The 15440-nt window shown below is 57.9% G+C and overlaps 1 protein-coding gene across 1 annotated transcript in view; it reads right to left on the bottom strand.

Moving 5' to 3' along the window:
- Window positions 1-415: 415 nt before the first annotated feature.
- LOC149320563 (uncharacterized) overlaps window positions 416-15440 on the bottom strand; it is a 41191-nt gene continuing 26166 nt past the window's right edge. Inside the window, exons 1-5 of the transcript XR_016279389.1 lie at window positions 4737-6311; window positions 4198-4334; window positions 2487-2572; window positions 1440-1560; window positions 416-790 (exon numbers count right to left, since the gene is read on the bottom strand). The gene's annotated coding sequence lies outside the window, so the exon portion shown is untranslated. Of the gene's footprint in view, window positions 791-1439; window positions 1561-2486; window positions 2573-4197; window positions 4335-4736 lie in introns of the transcript that reaches the window.

Here is a 15440-nt window from a genome sequence, read left to right on the forward strand (position 1 = left end):
TTATTTCCATATTCTAAGCATTTAAATGGCTTTTTTCAGTATGGATTTGTTGATGACAAGTAAGATCTGTCTTTCTACTGAATCTTTTTCTATATTTCATGTATTTAAATTTAAGTGATTTTCTTTGGTGAAGTGACAAGCTTATCTTGCTATTTAAACATTTTTCAGAGGTTAAACAGTTAAATGGTTTCACTCCTGTATGGGGCCTTTCAAGTAATCTCTGTTTACATTTTAAGCATTTAAATGGCTTTTTTTCAGTATGGATTTGTTGATGACAAGTAAGATCTGTCTTTCTACTGAAACTTTTTCTATATTCCATGTATTTAAATTTAAAGTGATTTTCTTTGGTGCAAGCAACTTTGTGAAGTGATATGCTAATCTTCCTATTTAAAGATTCTTCAGAGCTTAAGCAGCTAAATGGTTTCACTCCTCTGTGGGGCCTTTTAAGTAATCTCCACCTGAAGCTCTTTCCACCCCAAGAACTCACATTTTCTTTTTTGTGCGTGAATTCTTTCTACATGAACTCCCCTGTGAAAACTAAGAGTTTCTTTACAACTAGGGTTTCTCCAACATTGAAGAGAAGTCTGTTTACTCTTTTCCTCTCCTTTCTGCCTTATTTCCTGGATGGATGTTCCACAGAAATCTCCAGCCTGAGCAGCAGAAGCTTTATTCACCCTCCTCTCCCGAGTATTGATTTTGCTTCCCTTCTCTTTCTTTTGTTGATGTTGGGCTCTTTGCTGCAAAGACATCCTTCGTTGTTTTAAATTCTCTCTCTCTTATCCATCTCCACCTGGCAAAGAGAGAAACAATTTAGCCATAGGCCAAGAAAAAAATGGCACTGGACTCAAATACATTACTGACATCAAAAGGTCCCAGTTGAAGCAAGAGATCTGATGCAGGTGGGCCTCTGGTGTCTCTCCTGAGAGATCATCAGCTGCACTCAACACCTCTCAAAAGGTTTTAGTAAAAGCTGGTTGCTATACTGATTTGACAACCTTAATAACATCAATTTTATTAATATTGATTAACATTATCTCTGGTAATACTTGAATAAATTCCTCAACTCACTCACATCTTCTCTCTCTTTGGGATACTTGCCCCTATTTTGCATCTTCAGATAATTCAATGGGAGGAGCTGGACTTGGTTACCCAGAGAAAGCAAGGCGGTGAAAGAAGAGATTTCCTTACAGAGGCAAAGAAGATTTCCATCTTTGTTCTCTGGGTTGCCTGTAAACAATCCCAGCAATTCTATATTTACTAGTAACTGAATATAGTCAGAATGGAAATTAGTCTGCTCAGTCTTATGTTTCTCCTAAGGAGCACATCCTTAACCAACACAGATGGAAGATAACTGGCAGAAAAACAGCAAGAAGGCAGGAAGAGGCTACAGAGGTCCCCATAAATTAACTGGATCAGCCAGGAAAAAGAAGTAGCCTCACCAAGAGAGGACACAAGTTCCATGTTTTCCTCCATGACTTCCCTGTGCAGGGCTCTTTGATACGGATCTAGTACGGACCACTCCTCTTTGCTGAAACAAATGGCCACCTCATCAAAGATCACCTGGGAGAAGAAACAATCATTATTATTATTATTATTATTATTATTATTATTATTATTAACCTTTATTTATGAAGCGCTGTAAATTTACACAGCGCTGTACATACAATCTTTTTAGTTAGACAGTTCCCTGCCCTCGGGCTTACAATCTAAAAAGACATGACACAGAAGGAGAAGGGAGTGGTGGGGGGAAAGGGTAAGAGGTCCAGCAGTTCCTCTCTACCTCCAAGGCCTGGACCAAGGCAGATGGACTGGAGGGAGGGCTTGGCTTCATAATGGATGGTTAATCATCTTCCAGGGAAAATACATACTCTCAAGTAGGATAATGCATATACAGTACATAGCAATACAGGAAATGGTTTGATAAACAGGCACCAAAAGAACATCAAATAGTAAGCGACAATTATGCAATGCCTGGGAAGGCTACTCTGAACAGGATGGTTTTCAACTCCGTTTTGAAGCTGTTTAAGGAAGTGATGGCCCTTGCTCGCGGGGAAGAAGGTTCCAGGAGTGAGGGGCAGCGAGTGAAAAGGGGCGAATCCAAGATGGGGCAGAGGAAATCCTGAGCTGAGACAACAGACCTTGACTACCAGAATGGGGGGCCCTGGTGGGAAGGTGAGGAGAAAGAAGATCTGATAAGTAAGGAGGGGCCAGTCCATGGAGGGCTTTAAATGTCGACAGCAGGATAACAAGAAACCAAAAACCCAATTAACCCCACCCAGAACAGAAAACTGGGCAGCTTGGGATTTTCCCAGTATAGTTTAGTTAAAAATGTGTTACCGAGTTTGGTTTTATATCAGTTTAATTTTATATCAATGCTACGGCAGGAAAGTCTGATGGAAGAAAAGAAGAGAGAAAATGTGTCAGGTCCAGGGAGAAGAAGGGCCAGGATCACCCCACCTGTCCTCTCCAGAGATCCTGCCCCTTACCTGATCTAGGCTCTCAGAAACCATTTGCAGAGCGTCAGAACGAAGAGCTGAGGCAGTACATCTTGGCTCTGGCAGTCTTCTATCTCCTGGGAGGAAGAGAAATGTCAATCTTCTGTACATTCAGGCAAAAGTAAACCTTCCGTACCGTTTCCACAATTATTGACCTGTTGTCCTTCCAAATTCCAAAGGCAAGCAATTGACAGTCTTTGCTGAATAACCATGAAGCTGGTTTATTGTTGTGTACCTTCATTTCCAAGTTATGAAGACTCCACAAGTTTTTCTTGGCACGTTTTTTAGAGAGGGCTTACTATTGCCATCCTCTGAGACTGAGAGATTGTGGCTTGCCTGAGGTCACCCAGTGGTTTTCATGGCTCAGTGGGGATTTGAATCCTGCTCTCCAGAGGCACAGTCCAACCTTCAAACTAATATGATACTCTGGATCTCATGAGACTGGTAGAGACAAGCAAAAAAGTATAGAAGGCCTAAGAAAAATATTTTTTATTCATTCCTGATTGAAATGAAAAGGCAAACTACTCTGAGCCACAGAGCCCTCTTGGGTCTGTGCTGACAAGAGAGCACACTATACCAGTGTGGTATAGTGGTTTGAGTGTTGGATAATGACCAGAGTTTGAACCCCCGCAATGGAAACCCACTGGGTAACCTTGGGCAAATCACACTCTGTTAGCCTGAGAGGAAGACAAAGAGACTCCCCCACTGTCTTCCCCCATCCTGCCAAGAAAGCCCCATAACAGAGCTGTCTTGGGACTGCTATAAATTAGAAACAACTTGAAGGCTCACAAGAAGAAGAAGCGTCAGAGAATAGTCTCATACTGAAAAATAGGCATGGATGTACGTATGTCACCAACAGGATGCTATTGTAAAGTTGAAGGCTTTCATGGCCGGCATCCATATTTTTTTGTGCATGTGTATTGTTCTGTGTTGATGGCTGGCCTCAGCCTGGGAGGCTAATGCAAACAAGGATTAATGTCTGTTAATTGGTGATCATTATCTTCTGGGAAAGCCCCTGAATGGGTTTCCACAGAACAATACACATGCAAGTCACTCCTGCATTCCCAGGCTCACACAGTATATATATACCCAACTTTTTCCAGGCAAAGCATTCTCTGAAGATGCCAGCCAAAGATGCTGGCGAAACGTCAGAAAGAGACTCTGCTAGAACATGGTCATATAGCCCGAAAAACCCACAAAAAACTAAGGATGCTACTAGTCATGACTTGACATATCTAAAGGAGGGCTGGATGTAAGTAAAGCAGGTTTCAGATGGACCCGATCCCACATAGTCAAAGCATCGCCAAGGACTCACTGGCACTTTTTCTGTGACTGAATGGGAAGGTCAAAAGTCTATTCTGGCTCTGACAGTGGATCATCTATTCCAGGCTCTTCCCCAGACAGAAAGGTAGTCGGAACTGCAGCGAGTGAGAATACCAACTCCAGATTCAGCCCTTCTTCCAATCCCTTGTACCTATCTTTTGAAAAGATATACACCCATTGCGTATAACACACTAACAGAATGGCTCTCTCCGTGCTGGCTTTAAAAAGAAATAAATGACTCAATTCTTGAAGCAAGACACTTGGAAAAGAGCAGCATCTCCACTATATGGAGGCTGAGGGGAAGATAACTGCAGTCTGTCTATTATAGATACATTGAGAAGAAGAGACGAAAGTGAAGAATACCCTCCTTCATCCTTACCCAATGAGATGGCATTTCCTGAGCCCTTCTGTAGGATCCGACTGGACTGTGCTCTCTGTCTGAAGTCTAAGGACAGTTTCTCTGCCTCCAGGATCTCTATTCCTGTAGACTGAATCCATTTCTCTGGGTCCTATTCTCTGAAGAAGCAGAAAACAAAGTTGGTCCATTCTCTGTATGACATATCTTCAAATATTTAAACAAGGCTGTCTTATAACATCTTAACTTTCTCTTCTGTAACATATCCAGATCCCTAAGTCTCTCCTTCTAGGACACCGTTTCCAGACCCTTCCCCATTTTGGTCGCCCTCCTCTGCATGTGTTCCAGCTTCTCAACATCCTTTTTCAATTGTGGTGCCCAGAACTGGACACAGTATTGTTGCAGGTGAGGCCTGACCAAAGCAGAATAGAGTACTACTGTTACTGCCCTTGACTTAGACACTATACTTCTAGGGATTCAGCCTAGAATCACATTGGCCTTTTTAGCTGTTGTATCACAATGCTGGCTCATTTTTAACTTGTACTAATGTTAAAGACTCTCACCTGCTGCCCATCCTGCTTCTTCTCCTCAGCCTGGCTCAAAAGGAAACCTTGGGCCAGAACCATCGCCTGGGAACAGGTCTCTGCCCCTTGAAAGTAGCTTATTTTTCCGAGCAGAAGCTACCAGCTATGACTGAAAGACATAGCCATATTAGTCTGAAAAAGACTGAAAGACATAGTCATGTTAGTCTGCAAAATTCTATCTAAAGAGAGAGCTTGTAGCACATTTGAGATTAACTGAAAGAAAGAAGTTGGCAGCATGAGCTTTCCTAGACTTCAATCTTCTTCCTCAGGTGCATTTGGACTTCAATCTAGGATTCAATCTGCTAAGCTTTCTTTCACTCTGTCTCAAAGGTGCCACAAGATCTCTCTATCTACTGATACCACAGACTAACATGGCTATTTCTTTGAACTTTTCTTTCAGTCCCTCTCAAAGATTGCACAAGATCTCCCTACATACTGATTCTACAGACTAATATGGCTATAGCTTTGAATTTTTCCCTTAGTGAGGCTCAAAGATGCCACAAGATCTCTCTACATGCTGCTTCTTCAGACTAACATGGCTACATCATTGAATTCTATATTGTATATATTGTATCTATATACACTTGTCCCTCCACATTCACTGGGGTTAGAGGCACAGGACCCCCGTGGATGTGGAAAAACTGTAAATAACAAAAACATTATGTTTTTACCTGAGAGAAGACCTCTCTAGGAATCTCTAGCTCCTCCAGAGCAACTCTGGGGTCAACATCTGCCAAGCATTGACCATAAAATTGAGCTGGAGGAGCTATAAAGGCCTATTGGAGTATTCTCTCTAGAGGCTCATGTCCACTAAGAAATACAGCTAATTGCTGAGTGAATTATATGACCGTCATCCCCATTTGAAACTGGTTCAGATCCAAGTGTGACTGATAGCAATTGCAATGAAGCGAGGCAAATGGGGAAAAAAAACCCTGCTTTTTCCAGAGAGTAGTTTGAAAGAGGTTCTGTTCAGAAGAATCGATTCTGAAGCGAGTTCAAAAAGTGGGAATGACAGATCATAATAGATTCCTTCTGGAGGGGAGGGACAAAAGGCAGAGTGGTGTTTACCAAGCCTCCTCCGTTTTGGACACATCCACCATTCCCCTCTCTGTCAGTGCTGCCTTTGCGCTTGTAGAGCTACTGAGGGGTGCATGGTTTTTTTAAAAATAACATTTATATAGAAAATTCAATTCATTGATGCTGCAACTACTTGAATGTATTTACAAACAAATAACCTGGGGATCTCCCTGCCCCCTGCCATGCATGGATGGGGGAGATCCAAAGATGGCCAGGGTCTGGAGGGGATGCCTGGGGGGGTCTCCCTGCTACCTGCCATGCTTCAATGGGGGGGACGATCCAAAGATGGCCAGTGCCCGGAGGGCATGCCTGCGGGGGCTGGGTCCCCCTCCACCCTGCCACGCATGGATGGAAGGGAGGGGCCCTCCAAAGGACGGCCGAGGCCCCGAGAAGGTGCCAAGGGTGGGGGTGGGTCCCCCTCCACCCTGCCACGCATGGATGGAGGGGGAGGGGCCATCCAAAGGACGGCCGGGGCCTCAAAAGGGCCTCCGGGTGTAGGTGTGGGTCCCCCTCCACCCTGCCACACATGGATGGAGGGGGAGGAGCCATCCAAAGGACAGCCGGGGCCCCAAGAGGGGTGCCGGAGGTGGGTCCCCCTCCACCCTGCCACGCAAGGATGGAGGGGGAGGGGCGATCCAAAGGACGGCCGAGGCGCCGAGAAGGGTGCCGAGGGGTGGGGTGGGTCCCCCTCCACCCTGCCACGCATGGATGGAAGGGAGGGGCCATCCAAATGACAGCCGGGGCCCCGAGAGGAGTGCCTTTGGGTGGGGTGGGTCCCCCTCCACCCTGCCACGCATGGATGGAGGGGGAGGGGCCATCCAAAGGAGGGCCGGGGCCCCGAGGGTGTGCTGGAGGTAGGTCCCCCTCCACCCTGCCACGCATGGATGGAGGGGGAGGGGCCATCCAAAGGACGGCCAGGGCCCCTAGAAGAGTGCCGTTGGGTGGGGTGCGTCCCCCTCCACCCTGCCACGCATGGATGAAGGGGGAGGGGCCATCCAAATGACGGCCGGGGCCCCGAGGGGGTGCCGGGGGTGGGGGTGGGTCCCCCTCCACCCTGCCACGCATGGATGGAGGTGGAGGGGCCATCCAAAGGACGGCCGGGGCCCCAAGGGGGTGCCGGGGGTGGGTCCCCCTCCACCCTGCCACACATGGATGGAGAGGAGGGGCCATCCAAATGATGGCCGGGGCACCAAGAGGAGTGCCGTTGGGTGGGGTGCGTCCCCCTCCACCTTGTCACTGATGGATGGAGGGGGAGGGGTCATCCAAATGACGCCCGGGGCCCCGGGAGGAGTCCCGGGAGGTGGGGTGCTTCCCCCTCCACCCTGCCACGCATGGATGGAGGGGGAGGGGCCATCCAAATGACGGCCGGGGCCCCGAGAGGAGTGCCGGGTGTGGGGTGGGTCCCTCTCCACCCTGGTACGCATGGATGGAGGGGCAAGGGCCATCCAAATGATGGGCAAGTCCCCAAGAGGGTGCATTGGGTGGGTGGGTCCCCCTCCAGCCTGCCACGCATGGATAGAGGGGGAGGGGCCATACAAAGGATGGCCAGGCCCCGAGAAGGTGCCAGGTGTGGGGGTGGGTCCCCCACCACCCTGCCACGCATGGATGCAGGGGCCATCCAAAGATGGCAGGGCCCCCGAAAGGAGTGTCGGGGGGTGGGGTGGGTCCCCCTCCACCCTGCCACGCATGGATGGAGGGGGGCCATCCAAAGGATGGCCGGGGCTGCGAGGGGGTGCCGGGGGTGAGGATGGGTCCGCCTCCACTCTACCACACATTGATGGAGGGGGAGGAGCCGTCCAAATGACGGCCGGGGCCCCAAGGGCTGACGGGGGGTGGGGTTGGGTCCCCATCCACCCTGCCACGCATGGGTGGAGGGGGAAGGGCCATCCAAATGACGCCCAGGGCCCCAAGAGGAGTGCCAGGAGGTGGGGTGCGTCCCCTTCCACCCTGCCACGCATGGATGGAGGGGGGAGGGGCCATCCAAATGACGCCCGGGACCCTGAGAAGGTGCTGTGGGTGGGGGTGGGTCCCCCTCCACCCTGCCACGCATGGATGGAGGGGGAGGGGCCATCCAAAAGACGGCCGGGGGCCCAAGGGGGTGGGTCCCCCTCCACCCTATCACACATGGATGGAGGGGGAGGGGCCATCCAAATGATGGCCGGGGCCCCGACAGGAGTGCTGGGGGGTGGGGTGGGTCCTCCTCCACCCTGCCACGCATGGATGGAGGGGGGAAGGGCCATCCAAATGACGGCCGGGGCCCAGAGAGGAGTGCCGGGGGGTGGAGTGGGACCCCCTCCAGCCTGCCACGCATGGATAGAGGGGGAGGGGCCATACAAACAATGGCTAGGCCCCGAGAAGGTGCCAGGTGTGGGGGTGGGTCCCCCTCCACCCTGCCACGCATGGATGGAGGGGGAGGGGCCATCCAAAGGACGGCCGGGGCCCCGAGGGAGTGGCGAGGGCAGGGGTGGGTCCCCTTCCACCCTCCACGCATGGATAGAGGTGAATGGGCCATCCAAAGGAGGGCCGGGGCCCCGAGGGTGTGCTGGAGGTAGGTCCCCCTCCACCCTGCCATGCATGGATGGAGGGGGAGGGGCCATACAAAGGACGGCCGGGGCCCCGAGAAGGTGCCGGGTGTGAGGGTGGGTCCCCCTCCACCCTGCCACGCATGGATAGAGGGGGAGGGGCCATACAAAGGACGGCCGGGGCCCCGTGAAGGTGCCGGGTGTGAGGGTGGGTCCCCCTCCACCCTGCCACGCATGGATGGAGGGGGAGGGGCCATACAAAGGACGGCCGGGGCCCCGAGAAGGTGCCGGGTGTGAGGGTGGGTCCCCCTCCACCCTGCCACGCATGGATAGAGGGGGAGGGGCCATACAAAGGACGGCCGGGACCCCTAGAAGGTGCCGGGTGTGAGGGTGGGTCCCCCTCCACCCTGCCACGCATGGATAGAGGGGGAGGGGCCATACAAAGGACGGCCGGGGCCCCGAGAAGGTGCCGGGTGTGAGGGTGGGTCCCCCTCCACCCTGCCACGCATGGATAGAGGGGGAGGGGCCATACAAAGGACGGCCGGGGCCCCGAGAAGGTGCCGGGTGTGAGGGTGGGTCCACCTCCACCCTGCCACGCATGGATAGAGGGGGAGGGGCCATACAAAGGACGGCCGGGGCCCCGAGAAGGTGCCGGGTGTGAGGGTGGGTCCCCCTCCACCCTGCCACGCATGGATAGAGGGGGAGGGTCCATACAAAGGACGGCCGGGGCCCCGAGAAGGTGCCGGGTGTGAGGGTGGGTCCCCCTCCACCCTGCCACGCATGGATAGAGGGGGAGGGTCCATACAAAGGACGGCCGGGGGCCCCGAGAAGGTGCCGGGTGTGAGGGTGGGTCCCCCTCTACCCTGCCACGCATGGATAGAGGGGGAGGGGCAATCCAAAGGACGGCCGGGGCCCCGAGAAGGTGCCGGGTGTGAGGGTGGGTCCCCCTCCACCCTGCCACGCATGGATAGAGGGGGAGGGGCCATACAAAGGACCGCCGGGGCCCCGAGAAGGTGCCGACTGTGAGGGTGGGTCCCCCTCCACCCTGCCACGCATGGATAGAGGGGGAGGGGCCATACAAAGGACGGCCGGGACCCCGAGAAGGTGCCGGGTGTGAGGGTGGGTCCCCCTCCACCCTGCCACGCATGGATCGAGGGGGAGGGGCCATACAAAGGACGGCCGGGACCCCGACAAGGTGCCGGGTGTGAGGGTGGGTCCCCCCTCCACCCTGCCACGCATGGATGGAGGGGGAGGGTCCATACAAAGGACGGCCGGGACCCCGAGAAGGTGCCGGGTGTGAGGGTGGGTCCCCCTCCACCCTGCCACGCATGGATAGAGGGGGAGGGGCCATACAAAGGACGGCCGGGACCCCGAGAAGGTGCCGGGTGTGAGGGTGGGTCCCCCTCCACCCTGCCACGCATGGATCGAGGGGGAGGGTCCATACAAAGGACGGCCGGGGCCCCGAGAAGGTGCCGGGTGTGAGGGTGGGTCCCCCTCCACCCTGCCACGCATGGATAGAGGGGGAGGGTCCATACAAAGGACGGCCGGGACCCCGAGAAGGTGCCGGGTGTGAGGGTGGGTCCCCCTCCACCCTGCCACGCATGGATAGAGGAGGAGGGTCCATACAAAGGACGGCCGGGGCCCCGAGAAGGTGCCGGGTGTGAGGGTGGGTCCCCCTCCACCCTGCCACGCATGGATAGAGGGGGAGGGTCCATACAAAGGACGGCCGGGGCCCCGAGAAGGTGCCGGGTGTGAGGGTGGGTCCCCCTCCACCCTGCCACGCATGGATAGAGGGGGAGGGGCCATACAAAGGACGGCCGGGACCCCGAGAAGGTGCCGGGTGTGAGGGTGGGTCCCCCTCCACCCTGCCACGCATGGATCGAGGGGGAGGGGCCATACAAAGGACGGCCGGGACCCCGAGAAGGTGCCGGGTGTGAGGGTGGGTCCCCCTCCACCCTGCCACGCATGGATAGAGGGGGAGGGGCCATACAAAGGACGGCCGGGACCCCGAGAAGGTGCCGGGTGTGAGGGTGGGTCCACCTCCACCCTGCCACGCATGGAATAGAGCGGCAGGGGCCATACAAAGGACGGCCGGGGCCCCGAGAAGGTGCCAGGTGTGAGGGTGGGTCCACCTCCACCCTGCCACGCATGGATAGAGGGGGAGGGGCCTTACAAAGGACGGCCGGGACCCCGAGAAGGTGCCGGGTGTGAGGGTGGGTCCCCCTCCACCCTGCCACGCATGGATAGAGGGGGAGGGGCCATACAAAGGACGGCCGGGGCCCCGAGAAGGTGCCGGGTGTGAGGGTGGGTCCCCCTCCACCCTGCCACGCATGGATAGAGGGGGAGGGGCCATACAAAGGACGGCCGGGGCCCCGAGAAGGTGCCGGGTGTGAGGGTGGGTCCCCCTCCACCCTGCCACGCATGGATAGAGGGGGGAGGGTCCATACAAAGGACGGCCGGGGCCCCCGAGAAGGTGCCGGGTGTGAGGGTGGGTCCCCCTCTACCCTGCCACGCATGGATAGAGGGGGAGGGGCAATCCAAAGGACGGCCGGGGCCCCGAGAAGGTGCCGGGTGTGAGGGTGGGTCCCCCTCCACCCTGCCACGCATGGATAGAGGGGGAGGGGCCATACAAAGGACCGCCGGGGCCCCGAGAAGGTGCCGGCTGTGAGGGTGGGTCCCCCTCCACCCTGCCACGCATGGATAGAGGGGGAGGGGCCATACAAAGGACGGCCGGGACCCCGAGAAGGTGCCGGGGTGTGAGGGTGGGTCCCCCTCCACCCTGCCACGCATGGATCGAGGGGGAGGGGCCATACAAAGGACGGCCGGGGCCCCGACAAGGTGCCGGGTGTGAGGGTGGGTCCCCCTCCACCCTGCCACGCATGGATCGAGGGGGAGGGGCCATACAAAGGACGGCCGGGACCCCGAGAAGGTGCCGGGTGTGAGGGGTGGGTCCCCCTCCACCCTGCCACACATGTATAGAGGGGGAGGGGCCATACGAAGGACGGCCGGGGCCCCGAGAAGGTGCCGGGTGTGAGGGTGGGTCCCACCTCCACCCTGCCACGCACATGGATAGAGCGGCAGGGGCCATACGAAGGACAGCCGGGGCCCCGAGAAGGTGCCGGGTGTGAGGGTGGGTCCACCTCCACCCTGCCACGCATGGATAGAGGGGGAGGGGCCTTACAAAGGACGGCCGGGACCCCGAGAAGGTGCCGGGTGTGAGGGTGGGTCCCCCTCCACCCTGCCACGCATGGATAGAGGGGGAGGGTCCATACAAAGGACGGCCGGGGCCCCGAGAAGGTGCCGGGTGTGAGGGTGGGTCCCCCTCCACCCTGCCACGCATGGATAGAGGGGGAGGGTCCATACAAAGGACGGCCGGGGCCCCCGAGAAGGTGCCCGGGTGTGAGGGTGGGTCCCCCTCCACCCCCTGCCACGCATGGATAGAGGGGGAGGGTCCATACAAAGGACGGCCGGGGCCCCGAGAAGGTGCCGGGTGTGAGGGTGGGTCCCCCTCCACCCTGCCACGCATGGATAGAGGGGGAGGGTCCATACAAAGGACGGCCGGGACCCCGAGAAGGTGCCGGGTGTGAGGGTGGGTCCCCCTCTACCCCTGCCACGCATGGATAGAGGGGGAGGGGCAATCCAAAGGACGGCCGGGGCCCCCGAGAAGGTGCCGGGTGTGAGGGTGGGTCCCCCTCCACCCTGCCACGCATGGATAGAGGGGGAGGGGCAATCCAAAGGACGGCCGGAGCCCCGAGAAGGTGCCGGGTGTGAGGGTGGGTCCCCCTCCACCCTGCCACGCATGGATAGAGGGGGAGGGGCCATACAAAGGACGGCCGGGACCCCGAGAAGGTGCCGGGTGTGAGGGTGGTCCCCCTCCACCCTGCCACGCATGGATCGAGGGGGAGGGGCCATACAAAGGACGGCCGGGACCCCGACAAGGTGCCGGGGTGTGAGGGTGTGTCCCCCTCCACCCTGCCACGCATGGATCGAGGGGGAGGGGCCATACAAAGGACGGCCGGGACCCCGAGAAGGTGCCGGGTGTGAGGGTGGGTCCCCCCTCCACCCTGCCACGCATGGATCGAGGGGGAGGGGCCATACGAAGGACGGCCGGGGCCCCGAGAAGGTGCCGGGTGTGAGGGTGGGTCCACCTCCACCCTGCCACGCATGGATAGAGCGGCAGGGGCCATACGAAGGACGGCCGGGGCCCCGAGAAGGTGCCGGGTGTGAGGGTGGGTCCACCTCCACCCTGCCACGCATGGATAGAGGGGGAGGGGCCTTACAAAGGACGGCCGGGACCCCGAGAAGGTGCCGGGTGTGAGGGTGGGTCCCCCTCCACCCTGCCACGCATGGATAGAGGGGGAGGGGCCATACAAAGGACGGCCGGGGCCCCGAGAAGGTGCCGGGTGTGAGGGTGGGTCCCCCTCCACCCTGCCACGCATGGATAGAGGGGGAGGGTCCATACAAAGGACGGCCGGGGCCCCGAGAAGGTGCCAGGTGTGAGGGTGGGTCCCCCTCCACCCTGCCACGCATGGATAGAGGGGGAGGGTCCATACAAAGGACGGCGGGGGGCCCCGAGAAGGTGCCGGGTGTGAGGGTGGGTCCCCCTCCACCCTGCCACGCATGGATAGAGGGGGAGGGTCCATACAAAGGACGGCCGGGGGCCCCGAGAAGGTGCCGGGTGTGAGGGTGGGTCCCCCTCCACCCTGCCACGCATGGATAGAGGGGGAGGGGCCATACAAAGGACGGCCGGGGCCCCGAGAAGGTGCCGGGTGTGAGGGTGGGTCCCCCTCCACCCTGCCACGCATGGATAGAGGGGGAGGGTCCATACAAAGGACGGCCGGGACCCCGAGAAGGTGCCGGGTGTGAGGGTGGGTCCCCCTCCACCCTGCCACGCATGGATAGAGGGGGAGGGGCCATACAAAGGACGGCCGGGGCCCCGAGAAGGTGCCGGGTGTGAGGGTGGGTCCACCTCCACCCTGCCACGCATGGATCGAGGGGGAGGGGCCATACAAAGGACGGCCGGGACCCCGAGAAGGTGCCGGGTGTGAGGGTGGGTCCCCCTCCACCCTGCCACACATGTATAGAGGGGGAGGGGCCATACGAAGGACGGCCGGGGCCCCGAGAAGGTGCCGGGTGTGAGGGTGGGTCCACCTCCACCCTGCCACGCATGGATAGAGCGGCAGGGGCCATACGAAGGACAGCCGGGGCCCCGAGAAGGTGCCGGGTGTGAGGGTGGGTCCACCTCCACCCTGCCACGCATGGATAGAGGGGGAGGGGCCTTACAAAGGACGGCCGGGACCCCGAGAAGGTGCCGGGTGTGAGGGTGGGTCCCCCTCCACCCTGCCACGCATGGATAGAGGGGGAGGGTCCATACAAAGGACGGCCGGGGCCCCGAGAAGGTGCCGGGTGTGAGGGTGGGTCCCCCTCCACCCTGCCACGCATGGATAGAGGGGGAGGGTCCATACAAAGGACGGCCGGGGCCCCGAGAAGGTGCCAGGTGTGAGGGTGGGTCCCCCTCCACCCTGCCACGCATGGATAGAGGGGGAGGGGCCATACAAAGGACGGCCGGGGCCCCGAGAAGGTGCCGGGTGTGAGGGTGGGTCCCCCTCCACCCTGCCACGCATGGATAGAGGGGGAGGGTCCATACAAAGGACGGCCGGGGCCCCGAGAAGGTGCCGGGTGTGAGGGTGGGTCCCCCTCCACCCTGCCACGCATGGATAGAGGGGGAGGGTCCATACAAAGGACGGCCGGGACCCCGAGAAGGTGCCGGGTGTGAGGGTGGGTCCCCCTCCACCCTGCCACGCATGGATAGAGGGGGAGGGGCCATACAAAGGACGGCCGGGGCCCCGAGAAGGTGCCGGGTGTGAGGGTGGGTCCACCTCCACCCTGCCACGCATGGATCGAGGGGGAGGGGCCATACAAAGGACGGCCGGGACCCCGAGAAGGTGCCGGGTGTGAGGGTGGGTCCACCTCCACCCTGCCACACATGGATAGAGGGGCAGGGGCCATTCAAAGGACAGCCTGGGCGCAAGGAGGGGTCCCAGGGGGTGGGGTGGGTTCCCCTCCACCCTGCACACATGGATGGAGGGAGACGGGCAATCCAAAGGACGGCCGGGGCCCGGAGGGTATGCTTGGGGGTCCCTCTCCCCCCCTGCCACGCATGGATGGAGGGGGGGCGATCCAAAGATGGCATGGGTCTGGAGTGCATCCCTGAGGTTGCTTGGATTGGGCCTTTCTTTGCCTGGACCCTGGACGCCAAGGTCCCAATGGAGGAGGATGAACCTCATTCCTCCTCCCTCTCTGGACCCTTTCCTAGGCTCCCTCTCTCTCTCTCTCTCTCTGGAGCCCTTCTTCATTGGAGGAAGAATAACCCTCTTTGACCCTCCTCTAACAGCCCCTCCTCCTTGCCGTGGAATTCTGGGAAATGCCCTTTAGCCTCCTTCTCTCTCAGAGAGCTCTGGGGGCACCATAAAGAAGGCAAGGGAGGTCCCTCTGTCTCCAAAGGAGCAAGAGAGAGGCCCAAGTTCCTTCCCAGGAGTCTTAGGCCTCGGAAAGAAAGAGGCCGCCATCTTGTCCTCCTTCTCCTTCTCTCTGGTTCTGTTTCTCCAGCAACGCCTCTATCGCCGAAAGGGGCGTGGCCTATAGGAGAGTGACGTCTGATTGAGGGGGAGGAGCTGGGGCGGGGCTCGGGATCATTGTGGGCGGGGCTCTGGTTCTGGCCCCTCTTTCCCTGGAGAAGGAGAAGAAAGAGAAGGAAGAGGAGGAGAAGAAAGAGGAGGAGAAGGGGAAGAAAGAGAAGGAAGAGGAGGAGAAGGAGAAGAAAAAGAAGGAAGAGGAGGAGAAGGAGAAGGAAGAGGAGGAGAAGGAAAAGAAAGAGAAGGAAGAGGAAGAGAAGGGGAAGAAAGAGAAGGAAGAGGAGGAGAAGGAGAAGAAAAAGAAGGAAGAGTAGGAGAAGGAAGAGGAGGAGAAGGGGAAGGAAGAGGAGGAGAAGGAAAAGGAGGAGAAGGGGAAGAAAGAGAAGGAAGAGGAGGAGAAGGAAGAGGAGGAGAAGGGGAAGGAAGAGAAGGAAGAGGAGGAGAAGGAA

This window comes from Sceloporus occidentalis, unplaced genomic scaffold (assembly GCF_023333645.1).
Source record: "Sceloporus occidentalis isolate IW3139 unplaced genomic scaffold, rSceOcc1.0.p SCAF_1, whole genome shotgun sequence".
NCBI lineage: Eukaryota > Metazoa > Chordata > Lepidosauria > Squamata > Phrynosomatidae > Sceloporus > Sceloporus occidentalis.